The sequence below is a fragment of the Megascapheus bottae genome, chromosome 11, assembly GCF_031878675.1.
Source record: "Megascapheus bottae isolate mThoBot1 chromosome 11, mThoBot2.hap1, whole genome shotgun sequence".
In the NCBI taxonomy this organism is placed as follows: domain Eukaryota; kingdom Metazoa; phylum Chordata; class Mammalia; order Rodentia; family Geomyidae; genus Megascapheus; species Megascapheus bottae.
The window spans coordinates 59,768,330-59,780,086 of NC_143519.1; the positions used below are offsets into that span (position 1 = coordinate 59,768,330).

The 11,757-nt window shown below is 39.8% G+C and overlaps 1 long non-coding RNA gene across 1 annotated transcript; it reads right to left on the reverse strand.

Moving 5' to 3' along the window:
- Positions 1–2,773: 2,773 nt before the first annotated feature.
- Positions 2,774–9,399, reverse strand: LOC150057216 (uncharacterized). The gene is made up of 3 exons (XR_016537068.1): positions 9,348–9,399; positions 8,085–8,141; positions 2,774–2,828 (listed from the first exon to the last, which is right to left on the reverse strand). It is a non-coding gene; the product is annotated as an uncharacterized LOC150057216 (long non-coding RNA).
- Positions 9,400–11,757: the final 2,358 nt, after the last annotated feature.

Sequence of the window (11,757 nt, forward strand, 5' to 3'; positions counted from 1 at the left end):
CTAGCTAGACAAAATGGAGTCACCAGAGAGAAATTTCTTAACCTGCTGAGTCTTACAGCATAACACTGAATTGGTTTTGGCCACTTCAATAGATTAGGAACAAGAAGAATTCATGGTATTTCTTCTTGGAAATACCTAAGATTTTAGAAAGGTCTCTACTGATACTAGAGCCCAAGGATCTTAGAAAAATATCAAAGGCTCCCTAGTGTCATCAATACTTAAAATTAAATTCTCTAATCTCTATCAATTTCTTTTCTGTAACTATCCATTCACGTGTGTCTGGACTTACCAACATGCAAATATGCATAGATACACATAGGTGAGAGTGTATGTATATTTAGACCCTACCCTTCATTTTTGTTTCTTTCAGGAAGTTCAGTTATAGTATCAGATGACAGTTCTTCATTTTGGGGTAAAATCTCTTACCTCTCATACATTTCCCATAGAGTTTCCTTCACTGCTTAGGTTTGACAGCAGACTATAGTATTCCTACCTATGTCTCACAGCTGGCATCTCATGCCTATAACATATTGCTCTGCTACTTCTTGTTTAACATGTTGACATCTGTTTGTGTATGCACGTATTTCTTGCCTTCATTCTGACATTAGGAATACGCATAGATATGTATATATGTAAATACCATCAGATCATTGAGAGCCTTCAAGGATATTAACTCACATTTCCATCCTAGATCACATTTTATGTCCTACAGCCAATTTTCAGGATAGAAGTGTATTGGAATATATAGGCAGGCATGACACATAACTTTAGCATACATGTTCAGTCAAAGAACAATCTACTTTATACAAATGATCAATTTTCACTACTCATAGCAAATTGCTACCTCATAGGATACCATACATAATGATAGACAAAATCAGAAGATAGATGAAACTAGGTCATCATTTTGATTATAATAAAAATGATATATTAACATTTACTGATTGTATAACTATCCTTCACTTAACAATAGATTGTTAATATTACCACAGACCCCACAAAAGCATTTATTTCGAGCTGAAATAAATATGTACTTTGATGATAATCAATTATTTTAATCATATCTTTACTGACACTCACTAAGTCAACTTACTGCCAGTCATACAGGGTACAATTTTAGGCTAATACACAAAGAAGAAGAGAATCAATCCTTCTCTGGGTTGGCAGCCACCAAATAACAAAGAAGCAATGAAACAAGGATATATGACAGAAATAAATGAGAACGGGAGCAATATGTCTCTTCTGATCAATCAGAAACTTAGGGGAATATGCATTATTGTATCCAATGAAAGTGCCAATGGTAGTAGAGTAAGTTTGAAAACCCCTGCCTCAATGATATGCTGGCTGCTGAATACCCATTTTTAAGAGTGAGGATGGAAAGGAAGAGTGTATGTCTAGAAAAAATCAAATGAAAGTAATAACAAGCAGTTCTTGATATGTAAAAAAAAACCAGACTATAGCAATCACTGGAAAAAGATGTCAAGAAGAGCAGGAAATTTTGGCAAATACATCAAATAAACAACCAGGAATAGTTATTGTAAATATAGAGGTATATAGTGCAGGAAAATGCTTTTTTATAAAAACAACATCATGAGACCTACAAGGAGACATATACTTGAAGAGTATATTACATGCATTCATAGCCATTGCTAGAAAGGAAGGATCATTCAGACAAAAATGTCAATCACAAAACATCAAAGTTTACCACATTTCAAATTTGTCTAGAAGACACTTCAAAACATTTCATTTTCTAACTGAAGAATATACATTCTACCAGAAAATCACATGTTAAGCTAATAACCAGCTTAGAAGAAACTGAAACAAAAATTGGATATACCAATGTATCTTATTTTTACAAAGCAATAGAGATACACAAAGATAGAGGACAAAACAACGCATGAAAGTTAACTGATAGACACTTGAATGATCGGGGGACTGATAAACCAAGAAAGAAATTTAAAGTGTCTTGAAGCAAATGAAAACAAAGTGATGATATTGAAAAACATACTAACTTTAATGTGACAGCTCAACATGATAGTCAAGAAGTGTGAGGTAGAATAGTAGTCACAAGGTGGGGAGTTTTGGAGGTGGGTACAGAGTCAGTGGTGTATTAGCACAGAAGGAGTCACACCTAATGTTTTACAGAGCCCAGTAGGAGCTTGTTGGAAAGTTACTGAATGCTTCCCCTTTTTGTCACACTGGAGTGTGATGACAGGGCATTCTGTTTGCCTGCTAGGCAAACACTCGACCACCTGAGTAATGGCCTAAGTCATTTGGTGCTGTAGATGTCTTTCCAGGAACGTCTTCCTTCTGTCTAGGTCTGGAAGTGGCCTCAGATCATCACCTTGTTATCTGTGCTCCTGGGAGAAGGGAATACAGCTGTGAGCTCCTAGGACAGGCTCACTGCTTGAGATAAGGGTCTCAATAACTTGTTTTCCATGCTGGCTTCTACATAGGATCACCTCCAATTTCCACATACCACACAGTCAGTGTGACAGGCAGACCCTTCCTGATGCATATTTCTTTCATTTTCCTAGCAGCACTGGTGATCCAACACAGAATCTTTCAGTTTCTGAATTGTACTGCATCACACATGTCACCGCTCCTTTCATGCTCTTTGTATTTCTTCAAATACAAGGGCTCAGCTCCAGCCTTATGAATGTGGATACTTATGTGTCCATGTGTCTGTACATACATTCATATAAAATATGTGCATAAACTTCTACATATACATTTGTCTAGCACTCTATTATATGGCTTGGATTATAGCTCACCTTTCAGTCACACTGTCATCATCGTGTGCTGAACAAAATTCAAATGCAGATGTGCTATAGGAACAAAAAATACATATAGTCAGATATCACATGAATAATTAAACTTCATATTCTGGGTCAAATTATTTTGCAAGTCACAAAACAGTGGACTATGCTTCTTCCCTATAACTGAGATATTCTTCTCACACTTGATTTCAAATCAGCACAACATTACAGTTTAAGATTATCAAAGAAATATACTTGGTGATAAAATATTAACAATAAGCGTTCTAAAGTAATTGTGTATCTAGCTCACTGGGTCATCAGAAAAGAAGACAGGTGCAAGGTCATCTCCAAAGATAAAGAGAACACATTACTCATTGAGTCACCAAGACACTAGGCCACAACTTCCTAAGGAGAAGGCAGGGTAGTCATCTATCCATGATCTTCATCACATGTAATCAAAACCTCCAGTTTTCCCAAGTAACTGAAGACAGAGGAGAGAAAGTAACCATGGAGTCATTACTTGCTCTGAACGATACTGCAATATCCTCCATTCACAGGTTGGGATAATCTTCAGAGTATGTGGTGCCAAGAATGAACATTATTACCATATCAATCCAGTCACTTTGAGACTTGGCAACAACCTTTCCATAGAAAGAAGAGAGAGTAGTTTGGGAAGGGACATATTTGGTCTGGGACAATTCCATACAAGAAAGCCATATCCATACAACAAAACTTTTATGCTCATTGTTTGCAACTAAGTAAAAGCAGTGCTGTTAGCTTCTAATGGCCCTGTTTTCTCATTCCAAATTTCTTCTTTTCTCACAGCTAAGTTCCAGATTCTCCACGTCTCATAGCAATTTCTTATATCCACCATTAAAAATATCTACATTGTTATAAAACAATACAAAGTGTGGTATGAGGGTAAATGTCTTTTCAGTTTGTTAGAGATTAGGATCAGAACAAGCTGGCAAAGGGGCACAGCTAGACCCAGGGGCATTGTAAACACTAGCTTCACATGATGACAGGGCTGTATATTATAAGGGATACTTACATGACCTTGATCTTTCATACAAATAGTTCTGCTGCTCACTAGCCTCTACGTCTGTCTCTTTCTGCAATCTACTGCAGACCTGTGGGGACTTGTAGCTAGTGGTTTAGGAGCCATGCTGCTTGCCACCTGTGCTTCAGCATGTACACTCTCAGTGATGCAAGCAGTCCAGAATCAGAGGGCGCCTGGTCCCTCCTGCCTGGAGTAGGAGTTCCCTGTACTCCTAGCAAGTGGGGCCTGTCTCAGGACACCATTGGCTGACGGTCATACACAGGGAGGTCCCCATTTGGTGATGTGGTGGCCACCACTCGATCTGTATTTAGCGAACTGCACTGAGAGTCTGGAGTCTGGTCTCCAGAGTCTGTGTTCCCAGGATTATTTGTGGGCTCCGTCGCCATCTTACCCCCCTCCTAGATGTCCAAGAAGGACTCCAACACAGACCCATAGGTAATATACTTCATATTTTCTGAAGGAATATGTTATTAATGTGAGCAAGGTAGATGAAGTATATTGCTCATGACCTGTTCTTCCCCCACCCAGTTTCATCTGAAGACAGATGTCATCCCCTGACACATCAGTGACAAGCATGACAGTTAAAATGACTCCCGGCAAGTAGGGCCTGTCTCAGGACACCATTGGTTGATGGTCGCATTCAGGGAGGTCCCTATTTGATGACATGACAACCACCGCTTGATCTGTATTTAGCCATTGTGTTTTCTAAAATAAACTTAGATCTGCACTGAGAGTCTGGTGTCCAGACTCTGTGTTCCTGGGATTATTCGTGGGCTCTGTCACCATCTTACCCCCTCCTAGAAGTCTGAGAAAGACCCCAAAAACTGGTGCCCAGACGTGGGGCACAACTAGTATGTAAGTGGACCTCTATAAGCAATTATGTGGAAAGGGATCTTGGAGAGCAGGCACCTTCACTTTTCTGATAGACAGCTTGAGCAAGTTTATGAAATTGTTCTGTCTCTCTCCCTGTGAGGGATTGGAGGTAGGATACGGGATGAGTCCATGTGGAAAAGGGTAGTCCGGCAGATCAGAAAGGGGAGCACATTGGTGATTTGCCTCATTTCTTCCCCATCGTGGTCGCTATTCTGAGTTGCCTCCGGGGTTCAGTCACCTTAGCTCCGGCGCCAGTCGGGAGACCAGCACCCCCCTGGAAGAAGGCTGCCAGCCGCAGCCAGCTGACCTGAGTTCTGCCTCCACCTTTGCGACCACACCAGTATGACCTAGGACACCGACCTATCCAGAAAAACCACCCTGGATGACTGCTCTGCTGGCTGTGGATGCCACAGACTCTGCCTCCACACTCTCCTCAAAGCTACCTCATCCTATGTCTACCCTGGCATGGGACCGTGATATGATTATGAACAATACAATCAGAGGAACTGCAACGCTATTGTCTTTCCTCAAAGCATGCTGAGAAGTACATGGGGGGCTGTGTCTCCTGTTAACGCCAGTCCCATCTTAAACCCACCTAGCCCTAGTTCTCTCTGGCCCACCACACTCATTTCCACAGCAGCAGGACCCATGTTTGCTTTAGCTAAGTTGGTTGAGTTTATCCAGGCTTGCCTGGATGCCATCTAGCTAATATCTTTGCACAAGGTTTGGGCCCCATCCTACATTCCGTTATGAGTGTCCACAAATAAAGAAAAAGGGGAAACTGTGGGGACTCCTAGCTAGTGATGTAGGAGCCCCGCTGCTTGCCACCTGTGCTTCAGCATGTGCACACTCAGTGACCCAAGCAGTCCAGAGCCAGAGGGCACCTGGACCCTCCCACCAGAAACAGGAGTTCCCGGGTACTCCTAGCAAGTGGGGCGTGTCTCAGGACATCATTGGCTGACGGTCATACACAGGGAGGTCCCCATTTGCTGATGTGGCAGCCACCACTCGAACTGTATTTAGCGAACTGCACCAAGAGTCTGGAGCCTGGTCTCCAGAGTCTGTGTTCCCGGGATTATTTGTGGGCTCCGTCATCATCTTACCCCCCTCCTAGATGTCCAAAAAGGACTCCAACACAGACCCATAGGTAATATACTTCATATTTTCTGAAGGAATATGTTATTAATGTGAGCAATGTAGATGAAGCATATTGCTCATGACCTGTTCTTCCCTCACCAGTTTCATCTGAAGACAGATGTCATCCCCTGACACATCAGTGACAAGCATGACAGTTAAAATGACACTGCAATTCCAAACCCTCAAGAGGGTCGTTTTACAAATTTGAACGTCTTCTTCCTTTCTCCTCTTGTTTCATCCGCCCACTTCCAATCATGTGCTCTACACACTTAGCTATCGTTAACTCATGTGTTTTGTGTGTTCACTCCTTATAAATATCTCTGCATATGTATATATGCACACTTGTGATAACATACATTTGATCACATATCAGATCTGATATATAAATTCTTAAATATTGTATAAAAATGATTCTGAAGCTTATAGCTACAGGAACCATACGCCCAAGTAAATCAATTACTTGGAAGTTTGTATATGACTTTACAATTTACTAAGTTGTATAAATTTATGATGCATTAAACACCTATTGCATATAGGAAAATGTTTACTTCCTCTACCTTTCTTCTCAGATGCAAAAAGGATACAGCATTTGGTGATGGTTTCTGTTACCTCCCGATTCAATTTGTTCTCCTAGTCTACATCTCTTGTATACTGTTTAAGTTCTTGATCCCAGTGTCTGTCACTAACACCGAAAGTTCACCATCATAAGAGACTTCACGCTGTAACCCAAGGGCCATAAACTAGAGACCTGCAGCTGGGCCTCTGAACAATGTACACTGGGATTGAGGTGTCTGCTATCAATATGGACAAAAGTACATAGATACTGTTATTAAATATAACTTTGGAAAAGCCAATCACTGCATTTCTTTGATGAGTCTGGTAATAACTGACCTTGAATGTTCATCTATATCATCCTAATTCATATCTAACATCTTTAACTAGAAATGAGTTTTCCTGTGATAGTGACCTGAACATTACACTTCTGCAAAGGAAAAGCTGATGGATTCATATTGAAGGACCTATCATCTTAATACCAATGCATAGTCCCCTTTTTTAAGTACAATTACACTCTAGAGGGACACATCTTCATTGCAACCAAGAAATTCCTGATTAAGTCCCTAGACTAACTTCTTACATCCATCCATATCCACCAGAATAAACATGAAACACGTATAAATGTGAGGCGGGTTCCATCAACAGTGATGATGAGTGGGTACTTGTAGAACCAGCTTCACCTGCTGTTGAAGGTTCCTCTATGCCCTGCCAACTGCAGCCTGTTTCTGGCTCTTTCCAAATTCTTTGTTTCTTGCTCTTTCAGGATTCTTTTGTCCTTCACCCAATCTGAAAAATCTCATACCAAAGCATTTTGAATGAAATGTTCTTTTAGATTGTGTGGGTGTTTTTACAGTGTCTTAAACACAACAGGGACACGAAACATTGCTTTCCTGACATGTTTCTCTTTTATCCAGATAAGTTTCTGTTTTAGCCAAAGAAACAAAGTTAGAAAGACTCCTATACACCCTGTATTCAGATCAGATAGAAACTAGGTTAATGGTGTTCTCTAGTGCTGGAAACCTCCATAAACATCACAATTCTCAGTCTGCACATTTGTCTACTTGGATAGCTATGTTCAGTATCCATACATGCTAGGAAACTCAATTGGAGGTGTCTTAGAGAAATTAAACTCTTCTACTTGCAAAAGGTAAGACTTTTCCCTAAAAGTTCAGAATACTATGACCCAATATATCTACCTGATCTGATGGAGAATAACCTCTTCTGGTTTCAGTTCAACTAATTTCAATGGAAATCAAGACTTGGATATCATCTAAATATCAGCTTTCTAGGTGTCCTCTATTCCTTGGTGACTTTCCTGCCGCTAAGATAGGGACAAGGAACAGAAGTCTAGAAGCAGGGCTACCATTGATTGTGGTTGCAGGCATCTATAGAAGGAAGGATATAGTCTTCCTTTATGGGCCATATTGACCGCTGGGATTACTTTTTTGTTTCAGAAAGGGATTCCCAGCTGCCTGGGCTCATGTGACTAGCTGACAGGCACTGTGGTGATCTAAGGATTTGAGATGCTAGTACTTGACTTCATAGCACCCCATGAGCCAGTGTATTTTGATCTACTCTATCATTTTCTAATAAGTTTCAAACCAGATCATGATTACCTGCAGATATGGACAGGCAGTCCTGTGTAGTCTGAAGACACATTATCCTCCAGAATGATATATTACTAAAAAAAATCAACTCACCAATTACTGTTGTCTTCATTAGAATGAAAAACAACCGTTGTTAAGTCGTTGTCTTCACTGTGGACATATTAAACATATACAAAAATCAGGTTGCACCATGTTGGAAAAAAATCACACATTTTTTCTGACACTACTAGGTACAGAAATTATAACCTCGAGTATGCCACCCAAGTATCTGCCAATGGAGCTGTATCTCTAGCTTTTCTGTCCCTAACACCCCTTATCTCCAGTACTCAGGTCTCAACTCAGAGCACTATCTGTGATACTCTCTGTTCATGGTATGGTGAATCTTTGTGCCTAGGCTTGCTTGATCAATGATCTTTCCACTTGGGCTTTCACCAGAATGTACGAGGGATGTGCATGCTTTTGGTTAATATGTATAATTATCTCTACACAGGTGGCAAAGATCAGAGGACAAATATGAAAACATCCAGGGTAGAAATTTATTTTTGTAATTGTCCACTGTATGTGTGGTTCCAGAAGCAGAGCCTCAGGTATAAGCAAGAAAGCAGAATATTCCTGAAGCCCTGACTAGAAGCCATAGTATCAGAGTACCCCCGTCCCACATGCTCTTGGACCCAATCTGTCTCCAAACTCTTTTATTTGAAATGTGAATTTTTTCATGATCCCTGTATTCACATGTGAGCAGTAAGAAGTAAAATAAAATCATAATGCCATGGATTCATCTCTTTCACCAGTATAAATGCTGTCTATGAAGTGTTCATAGTGTCACCAACCTTAGAACCACAGTGTTTAAAATGTGGCATGAAGTGGACAATGAAAATATTATGCATAAATTAAGTTTTGGATCTAGAGAAAGAGCACACCCATCAGAGAACTGGGCATAAACAGCAAAAATATGGGAAAGAGTTGTACAAGAGGTTATTTACCCCTTTCACAATGAAACAAACTTGTAGTCTCTTTGGTATGGCATTTTATTTCTTCACCTTGAAAAAATTCATTTGGTCAGAACAAATGCATGGAATTGTGTGTCACTGCTGTAACACCAAAGGAACAAATCTAATTCTAGTAGGATCTCATATATCAGCAAGGTGTGGATTGTCTAGGAATTTTGCTTCACTACTTACTAAAATAGCAAAACACTTTTGTGAGACTCGTTTCTCATTTATTCAACAACGATGGAAAAGGAGTAATATTACAGACAAAAGCTGCACTGAGAACATTTTGAAAATAATTCCCAGAAACACTCTGATTAACAACCATGTATATTTACATATCTTTATCTACATATACATATCTGACCTTTTTGTCAATTCTTTGGTCCCAAGTTCTGTTGGATCTTTTCCATTCGTGCTAGAGGATTAAACGATAGAATCAAATGCCATGTGAACTCATAGTCCTAGTTTTTTTATTCAAATTGGCTACAGTTTACCTAACACAAATAAATTCATAGGAATAGAAATAATACATAACTTAGCAAAATGAACAAAGGTATTTCCATTTTTCCCTGGAAAGGAAAATTAATTTCTTCTGTAAAAGAAAACTTTTATGCATGATTAACGTCGTTTTCTTTCCTAGTAAACTTAGCACAATGCTATTGATATTATGCAGTTTAATGCTAATTGGAACTCACTTCAGAGGAACTCAGTGCTTTAGAACTTCTAATTTTCTGCATTCTAAGTCTGCTCTACTCCCTCTGTCCTTTCATTTATTTGGTTGTTTTTTTAACTGCCTCTCACAAATGGACAAGGAACGGTAGCCTAAGAAGAAGGATTCTCATCAGTTCTGATAGCGGGTATCAGAATTCTGGAGAATGAAAAAGATCTGTTGTTCGTTTCATTGAGAAACCACTAAGACCATTCTCACTGTTTCTAACTGGGATTCTTACCACTGTTGGCTCTGTGAAAGTTGCATGCAGGCACTATGTAAATAAGGATTTGGTTGCTAGGTTTCACTTCAAAGCAGACCATGATCAAGTGTGTGTTCATTTATGCTATCATTCTCTATTTCAATACACACAAGGATTACATGAGAACTCTCTGAGAAGCTGCCATATTGATTGGGCATTGTACTTACATTGAAATCAGTTTAACTTTCAGAAGATAGACAACTCACCAAATGTCAATGTTTGAGTCACAAACCGCAGTGGCTGGAAACGTCGTGACATCACTAGTAATGAAATAAAATTAGAAACAGATAATTGAGTTGGACCATGGAGAGGAACTCAAACATGGTTTATACAAGCTGGATATCGAAATCATGGCCTTGCTCCTGCTAGGAAAATGTTCTGCCACTTGAGCTACATCTACATCTCCAGCTCTTGTGTTCCCTCGAGTGATTTTCTCTGGTACTGCAGTGCAAAACTGAGAGGCATGTTATTAAATGAAAAGCAGTATTCCATTTTGCCATAGAAATGGAATTGTATCTCTTGGGGATATTAAATATGGACCTCAGAAAATTAAAGATTTCATCCAAGATGGAAGAATTTTTCTCAGTACATCTACCACAATGCCTAATTCCATCTTGTGTAACTTTCAATGCAAGTCAAAGGAACTCAACCCTGAATTCCCTAATTTTCTGCTTCCTCCTTTCCTTCAATAATCTGGGATAACTTTACTGATCTCAACTCTCAGATAGGAACAATGGACAGTAGGCCAGAAGCAGGAATTCCATCAATATAATGGTGGGCTTTTCAGTATCACCATTCTGGAGAATGCAGGGTCAATCCACACTCAATAAGAACTTTAATACTAGGTTCTACACACCATTTCACCACGGGGTTAGTTCTGAGTAGGACTGTCACCTCCGTTGGCTAATAGAAAGCAACATACAAGCACTGACATTATGAAAATTTTGGTTGCTTCCTAGACTACAGAGCAGCCAATCCACCAGTGTTTTTTTACCAACTCAATCATCCTCTATTTGTGTCAATATTCAAAATGACTTCATAAAGATATTCCTAGGCTGTCTGTATAATCTGTATTGTCCTCAGACTCCAAAACGGTTGTACACTGAGATGACAAATCAACTCACCAAACATTTGCGCTCGGTTCAGATATGAGGACCTCTAATGTGTGGTGCTCACTATAACAAAATACAAAACATAGAGACAATTAAGTGGGACACTGGAAGAAGAAACAATGCATTTCCCTAAAAGGTTGGGGGTTTAAACTATGGTTTGTGCTAGATATGCATTTGAGTTGTGTATCTAACTGTTCTATAGCTTCAATCCCTGTCTCTGAAACTGCAGCTTAAAGTTTGGGCCCAGTGCTGAATGAAGCTTCTGAGGACAGAAGATTGCTTTTGTCTATGCTGACTCAATCATCCCTTGCTGGCTGTGCTCTCAGGATGATATGGCATGGGTAGATGAACCACTGTCAGACCTCTGTGATCTACTGGATCATGTACTGAGAGAACTGAAGACAGATGACAAAAACAAAGTCACTAAGGAAAAGAATGTGTCTGAAAGGCTAATTCAGTTCAGCAGCAAAATGCTGATGAGGGAATGTACAGATCAAGAGTGGAAGCAACACCCATGGCACAAGAACAAAAGGAGCACAAGGCCAAATACCACAGCAACTGCACAGGAACACACACACACACACACACACACACACACACACACACACACAACTAGTAATTTCCTTGATGAAGAATGTGATCTTTTTTTTTTTTGCCAGTCCTGGGCTTGAGCTCAGGGCCTGAGCACTGT